Source organism: Callorhinus ursinus, unplaced genomic scaffold, assembly GCF_003265705.2.
Source record: "Callorhinus ursinus isolate GAN/ISIS: 27379988/994484 unplaced genomic scaffold, GSC_fseal_2.0 scaffold5, whole genome shotgun sequence".
Taxonomy (NCBI): Eukaryota; Metazoa; Chordata; class Mammalia; order Carnivora; family Otariidae; genus Callorhinus; species Callorhinus ursinus.
Genome location: NW_027397067.1, coordinates 46,746,470 through 46,758,972, shown reverse-complemented (window position 1 = coordinate 46,758,972; position 12,503 = coordinate 46,746,470). Strand labels below are relative to the sequence as shown.

The 12,503-nt window shown below is 38.5% G+C and overlaps 1 protein-coding gene across 2 annotated transcripts in view; it reads left to right on the top strand.

The window, feature by feature from the left end:
• Nucleotides 1-756: 756 nt before the first annotated feature.
• Nucleotides 757-12,503, top strand: part of ANKRD46 (ankyrin repeat domain 46) — a 34,686-nt gene continuing 22,939 nt past the window's right edge. Inside the window, exon 1 of one of the 2 annotated variants that reach the window (XM_025870915.2) lies at nt 757-867. The gene's annotated coding sequence lies outside the window, so the exon portion shown is untranslated. The remainder of the gene's footprint in view (nt 868-12,503) is intronic. The other variant, XM_073893050.1, reaches the window with a different exon arrangement.

Here is a 12,503-nt window from a genome sequence, read left to right as displayed (position 1 = left end):
CCACCCAGGTGTCCCCTGAAATCATAATCTTAATGAAAGAAATTTGACAATCATCCTAAACATTTACATGACTTTACCAAGAACAAACTGTTAGACTAAATAATAGCGCTTGAGTGGATGGACATGAGACAACCCAGAGGATGGCCTGGTTGAGCCAGTGGTACTAGAATTCAGAGAAGGGATAATCACTGTGCAGAGGATGTGTGTAGGAACAATATATATAAAAATATATATTTGTATTTTATATAAAATTATATATGCATATATAATTTTATGTTTCCAGTAAATGAACTTATACCACCCCACTACCCACCACAGGTTTAGTGAGTTTTGGCTGTATACATGTTGCATTTAGTCCAGGAATCCTAAAATATGGGATGTAAATATCCAAACCATTAAGAAAAGACCTTTGCATCATATTTTAGAATTAGAGCAGTTACTATTATGAGTATGTCCATTTGGGTTATATATTAGCCTTACCTAGAGACCAGTGACTATTAATTGATGCCTACAGCTCTTAATATAACGGTCCTTGCTTTGAAGCCTTCATTTAGCTGACGAGGTGGGATGTATATTTAGAAAAGGATGTGAATAGTGCAAAGTGCTCCTGGACTCAGGTCGGAGAAAACTTTCTAGGCTGTCATTCTCTTCCCGCGCCCGGTTTGGTCCTTCCCCTCATTCTGAGTTTCCAGTTCTGGGCAAGCCGAGCAGCCGCTTGGGCCTCCCGCCTCCAGGGGGCGGGCCGTCCGACGCGGCGTGAGGCCGCTCTAGCCCGGGGGAGAGCTCCTCCTGTCTCTATGGCCTCTCCTTCCCTCAGGCTGGTGCCGCTGCCGCTGCCGCTGCTTCCTCTGCTCCACCGTGTCGAAGGTACTTCGGCTGGGGTCCGTGGGCGGCCCTAGGACTGAGCCGCTGACACTTCCCCTGCCGGCCCTGACGCACCGGAGAGGCCCGGACCGGGGCCTGGCCGAGGGGCCAAGGGTGGGGGGCGAGTCCGCCCCCCCCCCCCAGCCCCGCACCTACTCGGCGGCGGGAGGGAGCCCGACTGGGCGTCGCGGGTCCAGGGCTCTGTCGCTCGTGAGGGCTGGGAAAGGGCCTGCGAGGGTTCTTGTTTGTTTTTGCGGGTAAAGGCTGTGGTCGCTCGCAGGAGGGGGCCAGCCCGGGTTTGCGGGCCGCGGCGGGCGGGCCCGGGGTGGGGTGCGCTCGCGGTTAATCGGCAGGTCTGAGCCGCAACCCTCCGCCGGCGATTCGTTGTTGCGCCCGAAACGCGTGTGCTTTCGCGGCAGGAACGCGGCAGTAAGTGGCCGATCGTAAGGAGCCCGCATCTAGGTGTAAACAGCTGTTGCGGTGTGACTGAACAGTGCAGAATGGCACATGGCCCCGTGTTTTAAAGAGCCATTTGCCTCTTAATGTGCAATGCTAGGAAGCGGGTGGTTTACCCGCCTGGTTTTCCAGTACAGCGCCCTGCCTCGAGGAAAAGATATATTTATTCTTTAAAATTGGCTACTGAACATAATTAGGAAAAAAAATATACCACTGAATAGTGACACCTCTCACTCTTTAAAAGAAATAACAGTGGTACCAAGGAGCTCCTAGCTTAAACAGCTGTAATATCAGTGGTATAGGAATTATAGTAATAACTATTTTCAGTGCTTACTCTGTGTCAGACATGGGGCTGAGTGTTTGAAATACCTAATACCTCTGTTTAATCCTTGCAGCAACCCTGTGAGGTACCATTTCCATTTTACAGATAAGGAAAACTGAGCAGAGAGAGTCTGAGTTAACTAGTCGGAGGTCAGACAGCTAGCAGAGGGTGAGCTGGGATTTGCGCTTCATCTGCCTTACTGCGGTGTTCTTGCTTCTGTTACCTGTCCATACATGTTCTAGAGATTTTTGTTTGTTTAATTTGATTGTAGCCTGAACTGATTTCTCTCAGGCTTAATTTTCATGGTTATATGCAAGAGCCCTATACCAATTTCTTTTTAGTTTTTTAAGGAGTTTAATGAGAAAAATGTTTGCTCATTAAAGATTAGAGTGGATAATAAGTTAAGCTTGGACCACTACCAATGCAGTTTGATTTGAAATAAGAGTTGGGTTTATTTGGTTGTTTGTATGCTTCATTACCATTCTTCATTATTTGTGTTTTGATACCATTTTAGTGATTCACTTTGCAATATGATGACAGTAGTACTGAAGGGAAATGAAAGATTTTTCAATGGCAATAAGTTAATATCTTACTGGATATAGAAAAGGCACTGGAGAGAGACTGAAGTAAAAAGGAATGAAGAGATTTTTGGCATGTTTAGAGCAAATTGAGTTACTTACTATGAAGGATAAAGAATTTCCACTGTACCCATGAACATCAGAATGGAAGTCCTATTTCCCATGAGGAAAGAGGTTGGGTACTAGAATCTCCCAAATCTCTTAGCCTTATCAGGATATAAGAATTTCCATATTCAACATTTCTTGTAGCAAAATGTATGTTGAATGCCTTCCATGGCCGGGCACTGTTCTACACACTGGGGATGCAAGGGTGGGAAAAAAAAAAATCTTCATGGAGCTAACTTCCCACTGGAGGAGTGGGCACAATAAACAAAATAATTTGAAAAAATTAAAATATATCCAGTCAGATGGTAACTGTTGCTAAGAAGAAAAATAAAGCATCTAAGGGGGATAGAAGAACCAGAGAAGAAGCAGATGCAGTTTTAAAATAAGGAACAGCGTCATGGAGAAGAATCTTGAACGAAACTGGAGGGATTGAAGGACAGCCATGGAGCTATCTAGGGGAATAGTGTACCAGGCAGGTGCAGAAGCCCAGAAACTGCCAGTCTTACTGGAGGACCAGCAAGGAGGCCAGCAGGTTTGAGCAGAGTAAGGGAGTGCAGAATGGGGTCTGAGAGCTCACTGGTCCTGGTAAAGACCTTGGCTTTTTCTCTGAACGAAGAGGGGAATGGGTGGAAGGATTTGAGCAGAGGAGTTGGGGGATCTGACAGCGTTTTAAAGAGTCGCTTTGGCTGCTGTGTTCAGAATCGACTGTGGGGGCAAGGATGGAAGAGGGGAGACTGGTTAGGAGGTTGGTTCAGGAATCCAAGGGAAAGGTGATGGGGGCTTAGACCAGCTGGTAGCTGCCAGGGTTTACTGATGGATTGGATGTGGAGTGGACGGGTAAAAGAATGAAGCATGACTCTTAAGGCCTTTCTTTGGCCTGCTGTTGGAAGGATGGATTTGGTGTTTACTGAGATGGGGAAGATTTAAGGGTGGAGAAATAAGGGGAGGTGGGTAGAGTGGGAATTAAGAGTTAGTTTTAGATGTGTCCGGTTTGAGATGCCTGTTCACATGGGGTTATATGAGACTGGAGTTGATGGGAAAGATTGCAGCTTGAAATCGAAATTTAGGAGTCTTTAACAAGTAGATAGTATTTAAAACCATGAGCTTGTATGAGATCTGGTCTAAAGAACTGAGGATTGAGCTCCAGGCTTTCCACATTCAGTGGTTGGAAAGATTAAGAACCTCAAAGACTGAGGAGGAAAAAAAAGCCTTTGAAGGTAGGAATGTGGAGTGCTGGAAGCCAAGTGAAGAGAGTGTTTCAGGAAGGAGAAAGTGATCATCTGTGTCTCCTCCTGCTCAGTTGACAAGTCATGTAAGATGAGGACTGTGAAATGGCCATTGGATTTAGAAACGTGAAGGCCCTTGGGGACTGCGCAAGAGCACTTTTGGGAGAATAGTGGGGGAGAAAACCTGGGCTAAAACCTGGTTTTACAGAGAGAATAGGAGAGGAATTGGGGTCTACAAGTATAGACAACTCTTTAAAAAAAGTTAGCTGTAAATTTTTTTGATATATAAATTATTTGAAACACTGTCATCATTTTCTTTTTTGTTTCAGTCTTTTTTATTTTTATTTTTTGTTATGTTAATCACCATACATTACATCATTAGTTTTTGATGTGGTGTTCCATGATTCATTGTTTGCGTATATCACCCAGTGCTCCATGCGGTACGTGCCCTCTTTAATACCCATCACCAGGCTAACCCATCCCCCCACCCTCCTCCCCTCTAGAACCCTCAGTTTGTTTCTCAGAGTCCATCGTCTCTCATGGTGTCGTCATTTTCATAGTGACTGATTTTATTTCCAGCTTCACTTAGCAACTAGGCTTAGATTATTTTATCAATGGCTGCTGGAAGTATATAACTATGCTACTACTACTGATAATAATAATGTTATTAATTAACCTTCAAAACCAATACACCAGGAAGCTTGTCCTTTTTATATAACACATTTCAGGACTCATGAAAGTGCTTGGGTTGGAGTGTGTTCTTTTGCCACTTTGTTCTTACCTTAGGTTAAAAAATTAACTTATAAGTGTTACAGCTGTGCATTTAAAAACAAAAATACATGCATCCAGAAATTGAGAACTAGGATTTATTTTGAAGTATGCTGTCTCAGTAGTAGTAAGAACTGACTGTGCTGATATACATAATTTCTGTTATAAGAATTAATTCATAAGTAAAATACACTTGTCTTCTGTTATTTATAAAGTGTGAAGACTTAATACTTCATTGCAAGTGAATAATAATACAAGACAGCATGGTTTAAAAAGGGAGTAAATGTAAAAAAAAAAAATACAATTTTTATTTGAAGACATGAGTTTAGGTTCTTGTGTTTGCCCTAAGTAAGTTAATGCCCACATACAAATACAGAGTAATCAGTGAGATACACAGCATATGGCATATTTACACCATCTTAGCTGTGGATATAAGCTCTTTCCATGATCTTGTTGTGTACTGTTTCCATAGTAGGTACAGCCATTGGTTGCATTGTAAAGATTTAGAGTGATTAAAATATTTCAAAGTTTAGTGTTATAGCTACTGATTTTTTTAATCCATTAATCCTGTCTAGAAGATGACAGCTTCTTCAATCTTTTTTTTCAGTGAGGGAAGTAGTTTCTTAAGTTTGTGCCTTTCGTTTTTTCATTTTTTTTTCTGTGGGAATTTTTCATGGATTAGCTCTGGTTTCAAGTTGTATTAATCGTGTCACACATCCTTAACTTTTTTCTTTTCTTTTGTATTGCTTTTTAAGCAGGCCTTTCTGTCCCAGATTTGATTTTCTGCAGTATTTCTTCTGTTTCTTACTGCTCACAGATTGGATTTTAAATTTCTTTTATGTTTTTATTTTACTCGCAGTTTTGTTTTATCCCAGTCTCCTTCTAATACTATTTTTTCCCTCACCCTGAGTTCTTAATTTTTTGTATATTCCTAAAGAACACTTTTTTCTGGATTTTTTTTCCAATTTCTTATTTTAAGTAATTGTCAGTGGTATGCTTTTCTTCATGTAGAGCTGATGAATCTCTTCTCTTCTGGTGCAGAATTTTTCATTGACGCCATGTTGACTTTGTTTTGTTACTCATCCTTTAAAAATGAAAGAACTTTTGAGATTGTTACTATACTATTGAATTGTCATGCCAAATTTGCTTAGTACCATTCTACTGAAGACTTTTTCTAGATTTCTTATAAGGAAAATAATTAGAGAATTGGATTGTGTGTAGGTATTCCATAAAGAACTCTGTTGTGGTGTGGGCAAAGAATTTACCTATTTAAAATAATTTTTGCTATTATTAAAACTTAAGTTTATAGTTATATCTTTGTAATAAAGTCCCTTTTTAATGACTCAGTAAGTAGACATAAGAATGATCAACTTAGCTTAAACTTCTATGTATAAAAATAAAATCAGTGACAAAGGAACAGCTAATTTCCAGATTAAAAGTATGCTTGTTCCTTTTTCTTCCAGCTTCATTGAGGTATTAGTGACAAATAAAATTGTATATATTTAGGTTGCAGAACATGATTTTTTAAGGGATACAACATGATGATTTAGTATTCTTTTTTTTTTTTTTAAGATTTTATTTATTTGACAGAGAGCAAGAGAGTGAACACAAGCAGGGGGAGTGGGAGAGGGAGAAGCAGGCTTCCCGCTGAGCAGGGAGCCCGATGCGGGGCTCGATCCCAGGACCCTGGGGTCATGACCTGAGCCGAAGGCAGATGCTTAACAACTGAGCCACCCAGGCACCCAGATGATTTAGTATTCTTATACACTGTGAAATGTTTGCCACAGTCAGGTTAATTAGCACATGGATTACCTCACAGAGTTACCTTTGTGTGTGTGTGCTGAAACACTTAAGATCTACTCAGCAAATTTCAAGTATACACATACAGTATTACTATAATCACCATACTGTACATTAGAACTTCAGAGCTTAGTCATCTTCTAACTGAAAGTTTGTACATTTTGACCAACATTTTCCCCACCTTTCAGTCCCAGGCAACCACCATTCTATTTTCTGGTTCTATGAGTTAGGCTTTTTAAAATTCCACATATAAATATGATCATACAGTATTTGTCTTACTGTGTCAGTATTATTTCACTTAGCATAATGTCCTCCATGTTTAATCATGGTATTGTAAATAGCAGGATTTCCTCCTTTTTTATATCTGAGTAGTATTCCATTTGTGTGTGTGTGTGTGTGTGTGTGTGTGTGTGTGTGTGTGTGTATACACACACCAGATCTTCATTTTCTGTATTATTTAGCTGTCAACTGACACAGGTTATTTCCAGATTTTGACTATTGTGAATAATGCTGCAATGAACATGCAGATATTTCAAGAGAGTGATTTTTATTTCCTTTGTTTACATACCCAGAATTGGAAACTTGTTCTTGTTTTAGTGCTGTTTAGTTTTTCTGAAGTTTCTCTTTGTTCACTAAGATCGTTAGCATTTCCTCCAAGGCAGTGTTTAGAAACCTTAAATGCTTATTTATTATCTTTATTGCCAGTAATTATTAGAGAAGCAAAACAATTCTAAGACCAAAACATGTCCAATAAATAGTAGAAATTTAAAAATGGACAGTTTGTTGTCTCTAGCTCTATTTCATGTAACCATAAACACATATATATCAAAAAAATAGTGATATTTGTATGTATTTGATAAGCTATCCAATAAGTAGTACTTTTTTTTCCCTCTGGAAGTTTGTGCCTCTTAATGTCCTTCACCTATTTTGCCCATTTCCCCCCTTCCCCCCTCCCCAGAGGCAACTAGCAGTTTGTTCTCTGTATTTATGAGTCTGTTTCTGTTTGTTTTAGATTCCACATATACGTGAAATCATATGGTATTTGTCTTTCTTTGTCTGATTTATTTCACTTAGCATAATACCCTGTAGGTCCACACATGTTGTTGCAAATGACAAGATCTCATTCTTTTAACAGCTGAGTAATATTCCAGTGTGTGTGTGTGTGTGTGTGTGTGTGTGTGTGTGTGTGTGTGTGTGTGTGTGTGTGGTTACACATATACACACACCCATATAATCTTTATCCATTCATCTGTGGATAAACACTTGGACTGCTTCCGTATCTTGGCTATTGTAAATAATGTAAATAATGCTGTAATAAACATAGGGGTGCATATATCTTTTCAAATTAGTGTTTTTCTTTTCTTTGAGTAAATACCCAGTAGTGAAATCACTGGATCCTATGGTATTCCTATTTTTAATTTTTTGAGGAACCTCCATACTGTTTTCCATGGTGGCTGCACCAATTTCCATTCCAACCAGCAATCCTGGAGGCTTCCCTCTTCTCTATATCCTTGCCAACACTTGTTATCTCTTGTCTTTTTGTGACTAGCCATTTTGGCTGGTGTGAGGTGATATCTCATTGTAGTGATTTACATTTCCCTGATGATGAGTGATGTTGAGAAGCTTTTCATTATTTGTCTCTGGCCATCTGTATGTCTTTGGAAGAATGTCTATTCAGCTTCTTTGCCCATTTTTAAACTGGATTATTTGTCTTTTTTTGGTGTTGAATTCTGTAAGTTCTATACATATTCTGGATGTTAACCCTTTATTGGATATATCATTTGCAAATATCCTCTCCCATTCAGTAGGTTGCCTTTTGTTTTGTTGATGGTTTCTTGTGTAAAAGCTTTTTATTTTGGTTTAGTTCCAAGAGTTTATTTTTTGTTTTTGTTTTTGTTTTTGTTTCCCTTGCCTGAGGAGACATATCCATAAATATGTTGCTAAGTACTTATAAGTAGGACTTTTTACAAATTTCTGAATATAATCACTTAAAAGATACATGTACAATGTTGTTTAGGGATGGTAGCAAGTCAGTCAGAAAGAACTGCAAGAATACAGTTTGCTTAGCTACCTCTTCCACATTGGGTCTTTATGAGACTAGACACTTTGCTGTATTTTACATTTTAAACTAAATATATTAGGGGCACCTGGGTGGCTCAGTCATTAAGCATCTGCCTTTGGCTCAGGTCATTGAGCTCCGCATCGGGCTTCCTGCTTGGCGGGAAGCCTGCTTCTCCCTCTCCCACTCCCCTGCTTGTGTTCCCTCTCTTGCTGTCTCTCTCTGTCAAATAAATAAATACAGTCTTTAAAAAACAAAATAAAATAAATATATTAAAACTAGTCAACCTATGTATTTTCTCTTACTAATTACAATGTCTTTTTTTCCTTTAACCTAAGCTTAATTTTTTTTTTTTTTAAGTAGGCTCCACACCTAGCATGGAGCCCAGTGTAGGGCTTGAATTCAGAGCCTTGAGATCAAGACCTGAGCTGAGATCAAGAGTTGGACGCTTAACCAACTGAGGCACCCAGGCACCCCAACCTAAGTTTAATTTTAAAATGAAATGTCCTGGGCCGCCTGGGTGACTCAGTCTTTAAGCGTCTGCCTTCAGCTCAGGTCATGATCCCAGGGTCCGGGGATCGAGCCCCACATCGGGCTCCCTGCTCTGCGGGAAGCCTGCTTCTCCCTCTCCCACTCCCCCTGCTTGTGTTCCCTCTCTCGCTGGGTCTCTATAAAATGTCCTGAGTGTGACATTGGAAGAGTTTAGGCATTTGTAACTTTGGTGGCATTTTTAGTTCTAAAGTCAAGTCAGTCACTTTTTTCCCAATTGCCAAATGGCACTGCTTCTTTCATTTAAATCTTTCTCTGCCCCTTCCCCATCTTTTGGCTGTGTTTTCCTTGTTGACTGTTAGGTTGATTTTTTCCCTTAAAAACAAAAACTGGTATTGCCTGTAAAAAGAGTATCTTTTCAACTTGTTCTCTGGGTTATCTCCGTGGTCAGTTCCTAGAATTTACCCAGCTCTCAGTCAGCATCCGATTCTTTGTGCTGTTTGTTCCATTTAAATGTGGGATTTCTTAGGCCTTAATTCATCTCATTCTTGAAGCAAGTTAGATATCATTACACCCCACCCTTCCTTTGACCTTTGTCTTCTTCTGAAACATGTAACAAAAACAGTATTTTTTCCTTCTTAGAAAGCAGTGACAGGTGCATATAGCAGTAGGTTAGGTATCGAGTAGTAATGACCACTTTAGGTTCTCTGTTAAATATTTGGCTCTAAGTAACAGAAAACCTAATTTAAACTGTCTTAATAAAAAAAGGTACTTTACTGATGCCTGTATTTAAAAAGTCCAGAGTTAATATGTGCTTCAAATGAGGTTTAATCAAGGCTTGACTCCCATTTTTCTCTCTACTCTGTGTACTTCCTATATGTGTGTTCATGCACGCATGTGTGTGTATGTGTGCACATGTATATAAAATATATGTCAAAATGACTAAAGCAATTTTAGGTGTTATTTACAGTATACCATATTTTTAGGAAAAAAAGAGAATATATAACTCTAGCATTCCAAGCAGTCTTATTGGACTGGTCACATGTCTGCCTCTAAATAAACCACTACAGCTAGGGAAATGTAATTATTACATGGCTTAATATAATCAGGACTGACACCCTCAAGGCATGTGGGCAGGGAAGAGTTATACTGTTGGGTACTATGGGGCAGAAAAACATAGAAATAGATACTAGGTAGGCAGCCAGTGTGTCCACTACAGTGGCAGTAGGCTTCTGAAGATAGAAAAACACATATAGTTGGTTTTAGATCAAAATGGTATATTAAGTGCATGTTTCAGTACATGGCAATAATTAAACATAAAAAGAGGGAACCAGAAAGATGTAGTCAAAACGATACATAATATACATGTATATACATATTCTCTATAGAGTAGATGCACAGTGTGATGAGTGGAGCTGCAGCTGTTCTGGAAGTGGGCAGTGGCAGGCAAATATTTGGCTCCTGCTGGGTGATGAGGATTAAAAGTGCTCTGCATAGGACAAGAGTGGAGTAAGGTGATGGCTTGAAGTCAAGGCTTTGGGTAGAAATTCCCTAAGCAGGAAAGGAGTCCGAATAAAACAGTTCTTGACTGCTGGAATCAGATGACTTAAAGAAGCTGGACCTAGCAAGGCAGAAGGACATGGCAGTCTCACGGCCAGGAACTGAACTGGACTTTGGCTCAGCAACTAAATCTGTAATAGCCCCACTATCACTGAGAGGAGTTCAACTCACCTTTTATAAGGCGTGCTTCTGAACTACATTCCCAGGTGGCAAAGTGGAGGCAGCTATCAGAAGGAGTGAGCATGGGGGAGAAAGAATGGAGAACAAAAACAAACCAACCAACCTTTCTCTCAAAATAAGCTTGCAGCACAAATTCCAAAAGGAATGAAGAAGATGCTAAGTGCTAAGAAGAACCCATCCAATAATATTAGCACTGGAACACAAATTCAGTCCTAACATAAAAAATTTTAGGAAACCATCCAATAAAGACTTTTAATTAAGTGTCTATATGCTCAAAGAGAAAAAGGACTCACATTTATTAAAAATGAACAGTAAATTATGAAACAAAGTAACAGGTGGATATGAAGAATTAGAACTCTTAGAAATGAAAAATTACAATAGCTGAGAATTTTTTTTAAGTGTAATAAACTTTTAGACTCAAACCAGCCTGAGTGTAAGTAAATTAGAAGATGGAGCTGAGAACTGCACTTAGAAGTAGCACAGAAAAACTTTTTTTTTTTTTAAGGTTATATTGATCGTTGAGTTTCCAGCATACATTTAATAGGAAGATATGGTTGAAAAGCACTATTTGAAGAGAATTTGCCAGAATGCAAGAAAGGGATGAGTACTTAGATTACAGATACACTCTGAATTCCAAGCAGGATAAATAAATCCTCCTAAATAGATCCCAGTAAAACTGTAGAACATTAAAGATAAAGTGAAAAATTTTAAATGAAATAAAGAAAAATACATTCCTACACAAGAACAACAATTAGACTGAAGCAGACATCTCCTGGCAATAATAGATTCCTGGAAGCATCAGAGTGAGAGCTTAAAGGTACTGAGGGAAAGTAACTGGCAACTACAACCTCATGATCAACTGAACTGTTATTCAGGAATAATGTCAAATCAAGTCATTTGCAGAGACTGAAAGAATCTACTTCTCACAGATCCTCACTAAAAGAAGTAGAGAGTGAACTTCAGCCAGAAGAGTGAATCCAGAGGAGAGGCATGGGATTTTTTGAAAAAGAGTGATCTGATTGATAAGATGTTGATAAATTTAGGTAATTTTTTTTTTTTAAGTTTTAGGGGTTTGGGAGAGGTATTTTTTAAAGGTAAAGCTAAAACTCTTAGTCATGGAGTGGTCTGTGGTGGTTATAGTGCATTCTGGTCATTGTGTTCAGAATAAAATTCTAGATAATTTTAGACTTTAAGAAACATTATTAGCATGTATGTCAACATTTTTAAATAACTAGTTGAAGGAAAAAAGATAAACAGAAAACAAAGATCAACAGAAGACACACTAAGAAGAAAAAGATGATAAACAGAAAACACAAAATAGATGATAAACAGAACACACAAAATAGATGATAAACAGAACACACAAAATAGGTGGAAATCAGTCCAAATAGGTTAGAAATAATAGAAAATATAAGTTGATTAAATTCACCTATGGGAAAAAAATCCTCAGAACTGTTAAAAAGCCATCTAGTTTCCTGTTTACTGGACATACACCTAAAACAAAACTATACATAAAGGTTGAAATAGGAAAATATCCCCCCAAAGTTATAACCATAGAAAGGTAATATAATGTTAATATCATTGTCAAATGTTGAGGCAAGAAACATTAATAGGAATAAAGAAGCACACTAATAAAAGAAACAGTCTTCCAGGAAGATAGAGCAGTGATCCATGTACATAAACATAGTCTCAAAATGTAACCCCAGATTAGATGGGATTACAGAAAGAATCGATAAATTCACAATCATGGGGAAAAACTGTTAACATTACTTTCAGAAACCAGTATATCATATCGCAAAAAACTGGAAAAATACAGAATATTTCCACAACAAAATTAACAAGATTGATCAAATATATGTATATAGAGAGTAGAATCCTATCTTCAACTAATGCTTCATACATTCTTTTCAGATATGCATCATACATTAACCAAAAGAAAGTCTGTAAATTTTAATAAATTCTTGCCCCAAAGACCATTTTCTTTTACCACAGTGCAAATCAATTAGAAATTAACAAAAAGGTTTTCAAATCCCATACGTGGGTATTTAAAATGCATTTCTATATAATAGGTTTAAAAGGGGACATCACAGAAATTA